This window comes from Sminthopsis crassicaudata, chromosome 3, assembly GCF_048593235.1.
Source record: "Sminthopsis crassicaudata isolate SCR6 chromosome 3, ASM4859323v1, whole genome shotgun sequence".
Classification (NCBI taxonomy): Eukaryota; Metazoa; Chordata; class Mammalia; order Dasyuromorphia; family Dasyuridae; genus Sminthopsis; species Sminthopsis crassicaudata.
Window position 1 is genome coordinate 194,053,003 of NC_133619.1, and position 16,845 is coordinate 194,069,847.

General features: G+C 30.2%; 1 protein-coding gene and 1 long non-coding RNA gene across 4 annotated transcripts in view; both read left to right on the forward strand.

Annotated features, from left to right (window-relative positions):
* CADM2 (cell adhesion molecule 2) overlaps window positions 1-16,845 on the forward strand; it is a 1,499,715-nt gene that overhangs the window by 1,455 nt on the left and 1,481,415 nt on the right. The gene's annotated exons all lie outside the window — the stretch shown is intronic.
* LOC141560948 (uncharacterized) lies at window positions 11,505-16,609 on the forward strand. Its single transcript, XR_012487914.1, has 2 exons — window positions 11,505-16,315; window positions 16,572-16,609. It is a non-coding gene; the product is annotated as an uncharacterized LOC141560948 (long non-coding RNA).

Sequence of the window (16,845 nt, forward strand, 5' to 3'; positions counted from 1 at the left end):
AGACGTGTCATTCACCTAGGAACAGAGGGGGAGACTGTGATTTGCTTTATTTATTTATTTTTCTTAAAAGGAGAATTTACAAAGACATTTCCCAAAACCTACTTTAGTAACAAAATGATTTTTTTTCTTTTTAAATCATTCTGTGTCATTTCCATTTTTGAAGAAATAGAAATATGCTTCAGAGCAGTTACTTTACTGTCCAGAGATTTTCGCGTGGATTCCCTACCTTTTAGCCCCCCTCCCCCCCACCTCTTTCCTTAATTAATATTATCTTTTTTAGTGCAATGTGACAACCACTGTGGCCGTAGTGGGAAGAACTGCACAAAATGCTGTTATTATGCAAATCTCTGGATTTGGATGTGGGGTGAGGAGGGAATTACGATGCACTCTCCCTAGACCTTTTAAAGAGGGGAGGGGTGTTAAGTAGAGGAAGGAAGTGCTGATTATAAAATAAATGGCCAAGCATAGAGGAGTAGTCCATTGAGAGAGGGCGATTTTTTGGGGGGAGGGGCTGTAATGGGCATGATGTGGTGCTGTGAGGGTAGTGTAGGGATGTGGCTTTAGTGTGCGGTATAGAGAGGATGGAGGTGAAAGGGTGGTGGTTGGGAAATCTTTCCAGCTATGTTACTCGAGATTTCTTGGTGAATCTTTAGCCTTCTCTGTACCCTCTGCCTATTTTGTATTGATGCGGAAAGATAGAAGTTGACTGAATTTATTTGCCCCTGGGTAAAGGAATTTAAAAGTAAGACACTAACGCAGCGACATGCAAACCCCAGCAGCCCTTGGAGGATTTAAATGAGGTCAATGAACCATCATTCACCAAGTTCTTTGAATGCATTCCACCTATCCACTGCCCCCCCACACACACACACACATTGAATAGGGACCATATATTATTCATAAGTATTTTTTTATAATAGAGGGTATTTAAATGAATTAAGTAATCGACCTTGTCGAGAAATTTTTTTGTATTTTGTTGAAAGTCTATTTTATGCTGTAGTTGCCTTTCATGTATATATCATGTGCTTCTGTCTCAGAAAGGGTTGAAAATTCCTGCTTGCCCCCACCCTTACGTGAAGTAAGTAACCACAGTGGCTTATATATTCTTGGTTCTCTAGTACATGCAAAAACATGCACATCCAGACCCTATTTCACCTCTCAATAAGTTGCATTTCTCAGCTCTCTCTCTCTCTCTCTCTCTCTCTCTCTCTCTCTCTCTCTCTCTCTCTCTCTCTCTCTCTCTCTCTCTCTCTCTCTCTCTCTCTCGCCTTGGCCAAGAGGAGTATGTGGGGAAATCAGTTAATTTGGTGATTGCGATGAAATTTTACACTACTGGATATGTTTTCCTGCCAATCTCGGTGTGCTGGCCCCCGTATGTCATTGCAAAGGATCTGCTGCTGTGCTTATGCGAGATTATTTATTATAGGGCATGTGTGCAGTGGACTGCACCTGGGGGTCGCCTCCTCTATGCTTTCTACATTTCCCCGTGAATTGTCTATTCAATGTGCTGCAAAATAACTGCTCTCTCTCTCTCTCTCTCTCTCTCTCTCTCTCTCTCTCTCTCTCTCTCTCTCTCTCTCTCTCTCCCTCCCTCCCTCCCTCCCTCCACCTCTCCTTCTCCCTCCTCCTCCCCCTTCCCCTCCCCCTCTCTGTCTCTCTGTCTCTGTTTCTGTCTCTCTCTCTCTTTCGACCCCCTCCATTTCTCCCATCACACCATCCCCAACTCAGCCTCTCATCCGAAAGGAGGATTTATTCTCCCTACCCAGAGACTTGATCAGGTCTATTCAGGACATTGGTGTTTCCTATTTTAAGTGTGTATAAATCAATGATTAAAACAGTGACGGTGCTTTTCACAGTAGTTGTGAGGAGAATTGAATAGGGAGTTATGTCAAGGAAAATACAGCTCTGCAAAGAACAGCAGCAGGTTCAAAGAAAAATAAAATATGGCACAAGCAAAAGGATGCAAACATACTGAATTTGTGGACTTAGAAGTGCCTTAAATCAGGCCAGTATTAGTAAGCAAAAAAGGAGAGAAAAATAAACAAACCCAAAGCGGCATTGGACTATCTTCTCACGTTTATGGCTGCCTCACATTTATCAAGCAATGCTCCATAGCCACATCACACTTTGTTGATATTGTCAGTTCTTACTCAAACAAATTGCTCTAGGTTTCCCGTTGTCTCAGCCTTGGTTGAGAGCATTGCTTCAGGGCTCAGGTTTTCCCCCTTTGGAACAAGGCATTATTAGGACACCATTAAATTATAACATGAAAACTTTATTTCCTGGACACAGATCCAGGAGTTGTAATTCCTTTCCTTTCTGTGTCCTGGGAATGAAAGGTGGAAAGGGGAAACATTTTATTTTTTCCCTAGAAAATCTACTCTGCAAAGGAATAGTTATGACTAAGCAAATGCAATATTTTATGAGCAATAATTTATTTTGATGCTTAATAAGTCTTAGAATTCTTTTAAATCATTGAACTAGACTTCACAATTTTTATTTGCTAAAATCATTATTCCTTTGGTATGTTTTAAAGTCTACACTTCTTGACAAGGAGACTTGTTTCCCTTAGAGTTTCACATCACTATTTCTTTCCTTTATTTACTTTCCTTCTAGTAGGGAGCAATATTGGCTTTTTGGGCGATTAATAGATTAGTAGTTGAAATGGTAAGCTAGTGTTGAGAAACAGGCTACTGATAAGATGAGAAAAGAAGTCTTATATAAAGTACTGGACATTACAAAACAGAATAATATTCAGTGATAGCCTTTAGGGGTTGAATTCATTAGGTAGAGAATGAAATAAAACTCTAACGCAAAGAATAATATCCAATGTACCCTATTTGCAAATTATCCAACTCAATTTAAAGATTAAAGGAAAGATTTCCTTTTCCCTGATTGTGAGAGGAGACAAAATAAAAGACAAAGCTTTAAAAGTTAGATGAAAATGGAGCTCAAAACCATTCTTAGCAAAACACCTATCTTGCTAAATAGTATGTTTAGTTCAAATACTAAAATAATTTTATTGTAAGCAGTAGAAAGATATATAATATACATATCATAGATATTTATATATACATATATATGTATATATACATACATGTATATATATATATGTGTGTGTGTGTATACATATATATACACACACACATAAAGAGACATATATCTCTTTAGATTACTCTGGGTAATTTTGAGGTCCAGAAGACTCCAAATGGGACCTCAGACATTTAATTGAAGATTAACACTGGGCAAGTCACTTAACCCTACTTGCCTCACCAGAAGGAAAAAAGAATAGTGAATATTCTTAAGCTGGGCAAAGTAATTTAAGGGAAAAAAAACAAAGATAATAAAAGGGAATTTGAAATCTACAAATGACTCTACTAAAGATACTCTTAAGAGACTTTATCTTTGGGTTAGTATTATATACATACACATTAGGACCAATTTTAATTTCAAATACACATTGAAACACACATAGATGCAAAATTAAGCTAAGTAGAAGCAAACTTCTTCAGGTTGAAGTTTCCTCATCCAAAATCAAAATTACTCAAATGTTAATGATTCCCAAAGAAGCCTGATTATTCAAAGACCCACTAATTACTCCTTCCCCTCACTTATCATTTCTAGTATACTAACCTTTTCTTTCTTTTTTTTTTTGTTTTATGTACAGAATATTTTATATATTTCCTCCTTTCTGTCTTGACCAATCTTTAAAATTTAGTGGCAACTACACAAGAGTTTCACTATAAATTATATATAGTAGCCAGTGAATAAAGTAAATTTACTTGAGGATTAATTTAGCCACAAATTTGTAATTCATATATGGCTTGCTCTCTTACTCCAACTTTTCTTTTTCCTGTCTTTCTGTTTTACTCCTACTTTGATTCTATATATTTCCAAAGTAGTTGTGGATGTAAGATGACAAAAATCTAAGTACTTGCTCAGTGGAGAGTCAGGTGGAGAGCTCAGGTGGAGAAGCACATTCTACTTGCTCTAAAAGACCAGATACATTAAATGCTAGAGGTTGAGTATTACTTTTTTTTCACAAAAGGGAGAAAAGTGTGAAGGCCATGTACCATAATGAAAAAACTGATGTACTGAATGTTAATATTAGTCCTAATTATTCCTGCCAATAATTTGGGTGAAGCCTCTTAATCTCCCTGGACCAGTTTCCCCATCTTGAAAATGAAGAAATTAGATAAAATGTTTTTTAGGTACTCTTTCAGTATTAAAATTCCATGATGATGGTGATTTAAAATTTTAAATATATATATATATGTATATATATACATATATATATATTCATACATTTAAGGATGGCTAAGGATTAACGTTGAAAGACAATTTATTCATTTGTAATATGGAAAGAGATGATAAGACCTATTTATACTACTGAACTATTTAGAGAATTAATAAAATGTGGAGTTTTTTTTTTTTTAACCTGGTAAATGCTTTGGATTATACTAAAATAATTTAGTACTGATATCATATTGCTATTTACTGTTTGGGTTATTGATATGAATTTTGTACTCTGCATTAGAAATTAATTAATTTTCCTTTTCTATTTTGAAGACTACTTTTTTAGAAAGCCTCTCTATAAAAACAAACCTGCCAAAGGTAGATAGTATAGCAACTCTATTAGATGAGGGAAGGAGAAAGAAAACCATAAAACAACATGAGAATGATGATAGGCTGAATTTTGAAGCAGTTGGAACATTTCAAAGATGCTGACCTCTTTGAATTGCTCTATTAGCCATTGTGGCAAGTATTGTATTTTAAATCTAATTAGTTATAATAGAGTTACATTTTCCCAAATTTTCCATTTGACTAGCATATTTGTTAAATAAATAATATTTATTAAATAAATAATGGGTTTTTAATAAGGTAACCATAGGTTTATTGTAAAATTTTTAAATTTTAAAGTTTTAAAGTAGAAAAAATGGTAAATAGAACAATGTTTTTCAATGACGTCTATGCATAGTAGATATAAATAATATATATATATATACACACATACACACATATTATATACATATATATATATATATATATATATATATATATATATATATATATATATATATATATATACACACACACACGTGTGTGTGTGTGTGTAGCCAACATTTTATTTGGAAATACCAAGCATTTCAAAAGTATAGTTTTATAAAAGGAATCTTTGCAAATTCTTCTTGTAAAGATGTGGGTCAGGATTAACCTAGAACTATAGCTGCTGAAGCACCCTGCTGTGTGATAATGCAAATATTATCTAATGTATCTTAAATGTACTCTGCTTCTGAGAAAATACAAGAAAACATTGGGTGTCATGATATTGAAACTCAAAGTACTTTTACAACATGTTGTAGACAAATGTTTTTTTTTTCCTTCAGTTTTAAACCTAGTTGAAAATAAAGAATAATCCTGAATAACTTTAATCAAATAGCCAAACAATAATGGATGAGATAAAACAGTATTTTCCTTTTGAGTTTTAGTCAGAAGAACATTGTAAAAAAATGGGAAGTGTAAACTTTTTTGGGGTGTTAGATTCCAGGGGACACAGATTTAATGCTATAAAAATAATTATGCCAAGTGAAATAGCAAATTCCATTAAAAAGAGTTTGGCCCAACATCTTGTTGTGGATGTGATGCCATTATCTCCACCTTCTGAAAAAGTTGTACTCTTATTATTTTTCTTCATCACTTCTCATATTTCCCATGTATAAGTGCCTTTCAAATAAACAGGAGTTGACAGTTTAATGTATTTATATACTGTATATTTAGTACTATTTATGACATTCTACAAAGATTAAATGTAATTTGAGCTATGCCAAAACCTTAGAGAATTTTTCATCTCTGGCCAATGTTATTTATCATATAAACAAAGCCAGTAAATAGGTCTCTTAACAAATTAAGAGTTGTCTTTATGGATGGACTGCCAGAATGAGCCCATCAAATAACAATATAACCTATATAACTGTTTTTATTGCATTTCAATTTGCTATAGAAAAAATGTCAATTTATGCATATTGTTTTTTCTCCAGGAAATTAGCCCAGTTTATACTTACTGTTAAATGTTTTACACATGAATTGAAACAATTATTATGAAGCTTCCCTTTATTGTTTTTATTATTTGCTAACTGGTTCACTCAGAGCTTAGTAACTTAGCTTTGCTTCCTGCTTATTTATGGAACACGATTTTGCAAAGGATGTACATGTCAACATTTATTTTTAAATATATTATATTATGGGATTGATATAAAGCTGATAATACCAAGTCATTCATAATACAGAGAATAATTGTCTTCTGAATTTTTTTTTCTTGACAAATTCTAAATGCTGATGTTTGAATTCTTTCAGAACCATAGTAAATATATTTAAAATGTAAGTTAAGTTAAAGAATTTTAATTAGTAATGATTTAAATATTTGGGATAGTATCCAAATAATATTTTTTTAAGAAACAGGAAAGTGATCTCTAAATTACTCACCCCCAGAGCTTAAAGGTAATTTTATTTTGTCCTTCTTTTAGAAAATTTTAGACATTTCTTGCAAATTTTTGAACTTTAAATTTCTTTAGTGCTGTAAATTTGGTATCTTGGTGGCAATTGGAGTATAGACCATTAATATTTTTGTCCCTCATTACTTTCAGATTTTCTTAGCTTTCCCATTTATTGGAGGTAAAATACAAGCTATTTGTTTTATGTATAAATGTGAAAAACGTGTATTAATTTAATAGTATGTTTGGTACAATAGCTTTCTGCAGCAAAATATTATTTAAACCTTCTGCATTTGAAATAGAACTGAATATCACTGTTTCCATTGATATCTGAATAGAGGATAGCTGAGACTGTAAGAAGATCTGTCATAGGAAAAAAACATCAATTATTCACATATTTTAAATTACTCCAAAGTAAATATTAAGTCATCAATTTTTCAAAAGTAGGGATAACTTATGAATCAGTGTTTGACTTAAATATTTTAAATATCTTATTCATGTTGTATAGGAAACCTGTTTAGTCTTAATTGAAGAGATATTATGGTATATATGAAACTGTATAATTTGGAAATGACTTAAAGAAAATTAAAGAGTAGAACTTTTGAATATGTATTTAAGTAAATCCCTTTTTTAGACCAATTTGATTCCCTAATATCTTCACAATTTAGGAAATTCATTATAGTTACTATACATGTTTGTTAAGAGCTACTTCTGCAGCAGACTGTGAGTGTCATTTCTGAGAAGGATGAACTGCAGATTGCTAAATGCATAACTGTTATATTGATTAAGTATAATTTATAAAGCCACTTAATGTGTTCTTGAAAAAAATTCTTTTAGAATCTTTGCTAAAAGTTGATATTTAGATATTCAGGGGATCCTATAGTGCCTACTTAATCACTTAGATACAGAGTATACAGTTTAAATATGTTTCTACTTTATTAATTTTACCTTCTAAGGTAAGAATCTCCCTTTCAGACTACCTATATCGATATTCAATCCTTATAGTTCTCTTCTCTTTGAATCTTAAAAAGTCTGTTTAGGAGGCTAAAAAGGGTATTAGGTATTCTAACTAAAACTGTTTTCAAGTGGACAAAAAAACCAAAACACTACAAAAAGCCAAGTACATTATATTCATCGCTTTATTGCACTCTATTTTATAAACTGAAGTCTAATCAGTATAATTCTGTTTTTCTTCCTGCTCTTTAGAAACAGTCTTCATATGAAGTAAATTTTCATATGAAATAAATTTCTAATAGGAAAAATTCGCCTACATAAAATAGTGGGGAACAGTAAAATAAAGGGAAGTTTTCCAAGGGTTAAATTCTGAAAAAAGCTTGTACAAATTCTATTCTGTAACACACATTTAAAGGTGACATTCTACAAACTTTTAAACATATAGAAGATTTTTTTAAAGATCAGATTGCTTAGTCTCTTAATAAAAATGGGGGGAAAGAGGAGTGATAGAATTTTAGTTTGCCAGCCAAACAAATAGAAAAGCTTGGCCAAGCATACTAAATTAGCATACGCTCTGCTGAGTATTTCCCTGTTGTTACATAATCTTTTTCTAATACGAAATCACTGCTAACATTTAACCCTTTCAGAATGTTTAATACCTTCCCTCTATCATATTCATATATTGTCTCTTTTCCTGAGGTTCTTGGACTATCTGCCTTATTGGTTAAAGAACCCTTAGGTCAAATTTCTCTTTTCCCTCATTTCTGCATATAAATTTACTTATAGGTGTACATTTTGGAGGCAAAAAGAACCAACTCATTTAATATTGAGTGGATTTAAATAAGTATTTTTAAGTTCCTCTCTCTGTTTCCCCACTTATGAGCTTTCTTTTGAAAATACATTATTTCTAAGAGATTATTCTAGGCATTTATAAAACTCTGGTTTGTTACATATCCTTTGAATTCTGTGTATCTTAACATTCCAAATCTTTTCAGTGATCATATGGGGTAGAACAAGGTGCTGGCTGTAAGTTTACTGTCATGTCTTAATGTGTAGGTGGCATTCAGAGAAGATGCATCTTAAGGCAATTATATAGTTTTGAGTCCAGAGTAGAGAACAGCAGTTAGTCACATTAGTTATTCTGCCAAGATGGAAAGAAATTGATCATTGTAATACATAATAGTGTATTTGTTATTTCTAAATACAATTCTTTGCCCTTGTAGTTAAATGAAAATGAATATTCCTTACCCTGAATAGAAATGGTTCACTTCATTTTTATAAACAAAAAGAAGTTATATACTTTCTTACAATGCTCTATCTATTCCCATCTCCCATAAAATAATTTTACATTGAAATTATAAAAAGGTATAGCCAGGACTTTGTACTGAAATTATGAAAATATATGTCTTATGTATGGAAATAATTCATTCACAGTATTAACCGATTAAACATTTCAGGAATAAACTACATGTAAGTATCTTAGATTAATATGCATTTCCACCTAGTGACCCGATCTTAATGTTCAGGTAAGGTAAAAGGGATTTAAAAGGGGGGGGAAAGATTTTCATAGCAACTGCCTTTTCAGACAATGTTAAAATATTCTTGCATTTTGTGTAAGTTATATAGCAAATATTGAGTTCATTTGTTTTTTTTTTTTTTTTATAATTCTGAGATGTTTTCTTCAGTGTGTTATATCATCAATATTTTAAAGTTTTACTTTCAAACATAATTTGCAATTTTTTTTCTTGTTTTTATTTTCCTGGCCAAGTATTTTATAAAGTGCTGTAGAGTAAATACTTCAAACAGCTTTTTTGTACCATTTGAACATTTTATTCCTTTGTTTGAAGTTATTATAATATTTCAATAGTGACTTAAAATAATGACAATGTTTAAGAATCCATAAATATAAAATAAAAAGTTGTTTTTTTTTAAACTGAAGTTCAGACGCTTTTAAACTATCTTTCACCCAATTCTGTGTACTCCTGATTAATTATTTTCAGGATTTTTGTCTTGCTTTTTATTCATGAGAAATTAAATCAGAAGAATTTGGGGAGATATTGTCATTGTTTTCTCCTTTTCCCCCTCTGGCTTTCCATTTCAAATGTACACAGTTTAATCTTTTCCAATATATCTAATCTTGATACATCCCTTTAATTAAATCTGAATAATATTCAAGTACTTGGTTTATATTTGTCAAAATGTCAATATTATATTCTGAGTAAAATAAATATTTGTATTGATGAAAGTTCATTTGTATGTAATACACAATACAATAAAATTGACACTAGGGAAACAAATGCTTCTAAATGATGATCTTTTTTTTAATTCATATTTTTATATCAGAGTAGTCAATACATATTTGCTAATGCATTATCCTTTGTGTATATATTTCTTTGACCCAGGAGTCCTGAGTAGGCAAAACCTTAACTTTTATTCTACTTAGCAAAAACCTTGCACATGTAATTTGAAGTGCATGATTGAGACAGATTAACTAAGCTAACTCAAATCTAAATTATTTTTCATTGCTAGTTGTAGTAATACTCCAGGATAAAAATCAGGAGCACATGAGAATTATCAACTGACCTGGATCTGCCAGATTATTAGTGACATGATCTGCTTTTATTGTTACCAGGCTGTGTAATAGGAGGCTGATTAGTTCTTGTTTTGCATAACCAGAGTTATTCTTGCCAATTAACTGAGGTTAAAACAATGCCATACCACAAGATTTATTTTAAGCTTTTAAAATTTTGTAGTGATTTTTTTTTTATGCTTAGTCCTTTCTACAAAGAAGGATGCATATTTCCAATAATAACATTTGATTAATCTTGCTTAAGATTTTGAAAGCAAGAGTAGTATAGTTTCTAGGAAAATTGAAATATTCAGAAAAAGCAAGCACTATATATAAATAATGTGTATAATGTATTTAATTTACATATCAAAGATAGCTAATCATGATATTTATTACTTTTAAAATCAGTTATTTGATATTATTTGATCCTGTTATTAGGATTCAAATGTTCCTAATTATATAAGTGGCTTCAAAGTTTATCAGATCACATGACTTAGAAAATCACTCTTATTACTATCTTTTTTTTTTTTTAATTATTAATGTAAGCTCATGAAACTTTTAGAAATCTAATAATTGAACTATTTTAAGAATTTTGATTTAATCAAACTCATTTTTCTACATGGTCACTTTAGCTCTTAACACTTCCAGGGCATCAGTTTTACATAATTGCTCCTAAATTAATAGCTTTTCTGTCAATACAATGCCATTTTTAGGAGGCTAATTAATGACAAGGAGGTGAAGTTAATACTCAATTTTATTTTTTCTCTGCACTGATATTATTTAATTAAATTAATTATGTCAATATTTCAGGAATAATTTCCAAAAATTTTTGGGTTAATTGAAAAATTTGTGTAGATTATTTTTTAATTTCTTTTTTCCCCTTAGAAATATAGATATTTCTAATTCTACCTCTTAACCACATTTAAGCATAGATAATTACTGATAAATTAAATTTTCATTTTTCTAAATTTGTAGCATTTAAGAGAATATAAATGATTTTTTGTACCTCTGCCATATTGAATCTTTTGTTACAAGTTAATAGAATAATGCTGCATAAAATGATCAGAACTTCTAACTCATATTTTTATCCAGAATATCTAACCTAAACAGAATTATTTTGAGAGAATGTTGAACTAATTCTCCATTGAATTTGCAGAAACAGGAAAAAGTAATGTCATGCCATTTTTTGAAAGTGTAGCATTTGAAGTCTTTTTGTCTAGAAGTTTGCATGAAATCTCCAAGCTTTGTAGAGGGTATAATGTTTCATGTTTGCTGTCTTGCCTTGTACTTTTACAAAGAAATTTTACTGAGGAAAGAAAGTGAATAATGTAGTATGATGCCTAATTTACATAATTTTCTCTTTCTATGAGAAAATTTAAGAGTTACAATTGTCATAAGGAAGACTTTCATTGTAACCCCTTTAGATTGTAATATCTCTATCTCTTTGAAGACAAGGACTTTTTTTTTTTTTTTTTTTTTTTTTTTTTTTTTTTTTTTTTTTTTTTTTTGGTTTCTTAGCATTGTGCCTGGAACAAAGCCGGTGCTTCCAATTTTTTTATTGATGGACTGAATGACTACCACTAAAGTCAAATCTGTGTGTGTGTGTGTGTGTGTGTGTGTGTGTGTGTGTTTGTGTGTCTGTATGTCTGCCTCTTTTGATCCCTCTGGTCATCATCATTGATTATCACAAAGTCTTGGATTAGCATGGTTTAGAACTTGTTCTAGCCTTTTATTAATTTTATGAAAATTTTTTGAAATAAAAGTTAACTTGCTTCAACATCTGAGCCTTTTAAATACACAATTTAATTTATTTTTTTTTATCAAGTTATCAACTACAACCAACCTGGATTAATCAAAAACTAATTCTCCAGAATCATATTTCCTATTTAAAATCTTTTTCTTGTGGCTTATTCATTAAGTGAATAAACACTTAGTAGTAGACTCAAACCTTCTTTTAACATTCAAAAAATTATATGAAATAGTATTATAATAAAATAAGATTGGTGTTAATGAGCAAAATGAAGATTTTTTTGGATTCATAGTAAAAGTTATCCACAGTAGCATTCTTTTTTTCCTACTACTTATTTCCTTTTAGAGCAAATAATCCAGTTGATTTGAAATACATAAATATGGCTCAGATTCTTCTACATATAATGTCAAGCAAAAGGCAAAGGTGATAAAACTTCATCTTCAAATTATAACCGTCAACTGACTTTTTCAGTTACAAAGTCTGCATGTATAAAGAGTAGGATGTGAAGTCAGGTTTTTCTGTCTTCAATAGCTCTCTGATAACCATATTATGCTCCAAAATGACTAGAACATGCAAAAACTGATTTTGTACACAACAGTGCAACATTTAATGGTAAACCCATTCTCTGGAATTGCTATGCATAATTCAAGATTTTAATCAGAATTTCAATTACTTCAGATTAAATTAGAAAGCAAATCTGGAAGTATTACAAATTTTCTTCTAGAACAACCCTCTCTTTAAAAAATCCCTATCTTATTCTTCCATCCCCACATCATTAAGTTAAAAAAATGTACCTGTTTGCTTTTTCCAACTGGAACAAAATATGTCTGTAAGGAATACAACATTACTATATCGACAAGCAATGCTGTAAACTTCATTGTGCTTTTAAAGTTTTTCATTTAAACCTGGATTAAATAACTTATTTTTCTTGGCTTTTTATCCTGAATATATTCTCACTCTAATACTAGCTTTTTTTAATGCAAAGATGACAAGTGAACAAGAAATATTCAAGCCCGTTGTATTCTACCTCATTTTTTCAAGAGGATGATTCATAATTTCATACAGGCTCAGTGGGCCAGAACAGTAAATGACCAGGTCAGCAGAGAGAATGTTGGGGAGAAGAGGTCTGGGAGAAGAATCTATGTAACAAGCAAAAATATTAAGTATTTTAGAACTGAAGTTCTGCATGAGCAATTCTGATGCTACCAGTGACAATAATTTTAAAAGAGCTGCTGATGCCTCAGGGAAAACATTTTTAAAGTACCCATCTAGAAACAATGCTTCTTGTACTGTTATATATATTAAAGCTTCCTTTCTTGCTACATTACAATGGATTTCATCTGATTAAAATCTAAACATTTTTGGCATTATTTCTTTAGTGTATAGTTCAAATATTACTCCTTAGCCTACTTTCTGGTAAAAATGATAGAAAAATTAACCAAATGTTAACCAAAAACTATTTGTTGAAGGGAAGAAAAACTAAGGGAACCTATTTTATGAAAGTCTCTTTAAATCATATTCCATTTAAAAAAAAAAAAAAACATAAGTCTGACAACATAATATTTTAAGGAAATCTTCTGTTTGTTTTGTTCCATACATAACTTTGATCTAACATTCCTATGATAAACTATTGTATTTTCATGCCTGAAAAAATGGCCTAAATTATCTGCATTAAAATGATGCATTGCATACAGTGTGTATTTTTATAAAATATGGTATGACATTTTTGACCATATGTGTATGTCAATATGAAAATCACATTAGTTGTGTATAGCATTTATATTTGCTACCAAAATGGAAGCTTCTTTCTAGTTATCAACTTGTAATACACCATGAAGTTCTAAAACCTTAGTTTGTGTGAATTGTTTCCCCCCATTTTTTGTTTGAAAACAAAACGAAGAAAAACCAACACAAATATATAGGTGAATTGTCTTCACCTATATAAATATTGATTTGTGTAGATAATTTAAATTTAAATAATTATAAATCAATCACATATATATACATACATATACATATGTCTCTATGTACATATGTGTAAATTTGTAAAACTTTTCAATAGAATTAATTCAGTTAACAAAGGAAGCCAGTAATGGGTCTGGAAACTAAGGAACTAGGTGGTGCTGTTCTTTCATCTTTGTGTCTTAGTTGAATTCTTTCTTACTGTTCTTGATCCTCAAATTGCTTTTTTTAAGAAGTACATTAAATCAGAATGCACTTTCACATATCTAATTCCCAAATTGTATGCTAGTTTTGGTTTTTATGAAGTTTTCATAATTAAAAAAATATTTTGTACTGACCAAAGATATGAAGATTTACAATTGTAATTTATTTTACTTTTAAAACTCTCTACCCATGTTCTAAAGTTGCTTTTTTTAGCTTTTCTTTGTATTGCTTTGTCTATTAATAGATTTTGTATTAGAGTATCTCACCTACTGTGGCTTCACTACAATGCAAGCTAGTTGTTTTCCATAGTAGTAAAATTTCTATATAGATTAGTGAAGAATGTAGCAGATCATTTTGAAATAAATAGCACCAGACTTGGAATTGGGAAGTCCTGAGTTAAAATGTTATAATAACATTTATAATTATATATTATTACATATTTAATAATATAATATATAAATATATTTATATATCATTACAATATAATTGTAATTATAATTTTATAAAAAATAGCTTTATGATTTAACCTGTGCTTACCTTAGTTTCCAGATCTGTAAAATGGGGGCTATAGTAGCACCTTTCAAGTTTATTGTGAGGATCAAATGAGAGTAATTATAATGAGTTAACACAGCTGATAGGCATAGACTTAGTTATCATTATTGTTTTTAATGATATTCAATATAATATCATTTATTTTAAGATTATTTCCTTTTTTGCTTTGTATTTTAATTGTACATAAATTTACCTGCAAGTCAGTTACTCTCAAAGACAAATTAAAATTTTCTAATTATGAGAGCTTTTGAAAATCATTAGATCCATTATTCGTTGATAATTTAGAATTTTATGTTATTTTTAAAAGAGTAAGATAGTCTAATAAAATATTTAGTTACATTAAGTCACATTATCAAGGCTTAGCTAGAATTAGAGTTTCTTTAAATCTTTGAAGTAGACATAAATAATGAAGAAAACATTTTTTTTCCTTGCTTTGAAATGATATATATCCAAATGATATGTATATCCAAATTATTAAGTTAAATTAATCGATAATTTGGTTATTTTAAGACAGTATAATACACAATCTTTATTTCCATAATAATTTTATGATCTGTTTGGGAGTATATTGCATTGCATAATTTTAGATGATTTGAAATTTTGAGTATAAAATTAGAAGCTTGGAATTTCATCCTTATGCCTCCCTAGAATATCACATATCTTAGTTATATACGTATCTAAAAAATTAATGAATCCTTGCTCTTTCTAGCTATATCCATACTTCCATGTTCCATCTTAGTAAATAACACATACTCACACAGTCTTTCCTATACCTTCCATATTGTTTATCTATGGAACATAGAATCAGTACTACTCTCTAAAATGGATTCAAAAGATGTCATTTTACAGCAGGAAGAAATTAATCTGAGAAATGAACACTGTCTAAACAAGTATTCTAAGTTGAGTTACTACATATCTGTGTTCAGATCTTCCCCCCCCCCCCAACTAAAGTCAGGCTTTAATTGAATTGGGAGTATGCAACAAAATGTTTAGAATTAACAAATCATATTAATTCTGAGAAATTGCATAAGGGAAATGAAATGTTTTTCACCTGAAGAAGAATGACCAAGTAGTAACTAAGTAATCAGTCGTCAAGGACATGGAAATTTTAGAAAGGTGGTAATCACTGATAAATTAATGCAAGAGGATTAAGTTGTAACATGAGGAATTTGGATTAGATATAAAAAAGAATTGAGTTAAATGATAAATTTATATTTATATATGTATATATGCATACATTTATGTATATACCTGCATTTATGTACATATACACATGCATTAATACATTCATTCAAACATATATCTTTTTTTTCATTAAAAAACAATGAGCACTTATTAGCAGTGTGACCAAGACCAAATAGCATATTGTCTTAAATTCAGATAATAGTAACAAAACTATTTATCTCATAAGATTTCTATGAGGAAATTCTTCAGTAAATCAGAAATGTGAGATATTATTCATTGTTTTGTTGGAAGTAAAATGGGAATCTTAGAATCAATGATTTCAAGATCACTATTATGACTTTGATGTCTTCAGAAAAGACTTAAAAGATGACATCTAAATTTTGATTTAATAATCATATTTTAAATTTATTTTACTTTATTAATAGATTGGACATAATTTATTCATTTAGTAAAATATGACTTAAACTATATAATCCAGCAAATTTTCTTTCTTATCAGAAGTGATACAATGATGAATATCATCAAAAGTCATTTCAGATTGGGAGTATAAATTCAAGACCAAAAAGAAATGTTCTATTTTGTTTAAGGACTTTCTGCCTTGTGGCCATTATCTTATTTATTGGAAAGACTGAATTGGAAAAAAAGAGAGTTTTTCTCTCCACTTATTTTTGATGAAGATTAAATCCCAGACAATGTAGCAGAGCCATTGGCTGTTGGTAATTGATACCAGCAAATAGATTATCTTTGCATGCCCTTTTATTTCCTGGATCTCTTCCTACCTCTCCAAATGCCCTTTCAGATTCTCTTGATGGAATTCCATCTTCTCATCCTGTCACATATTGAAGGATTGAATTTTATGGGATTCTTGAAATGGTTGCATATGGAAAAAAAAGAAGGAAAAAAGAAAAAAAAACAAGTCAAATCATTAAAATTGGGATAAAAGTAGTAGTGAAATGGATTAAGAAATGATCAAAATTATAAAGTATGTCTTTGAGAGAATTAAGTGGTGGAAAAAATTAAAAAATACATACACACACACACACACACACATATATATATATATATATATATATATATATATATATATATATATATATATATATATATACATAAATACACACACACATATATATATATATGTGTGTGTGTGTGTGTGTGTGTGTGTGTGTGTGTGTGTG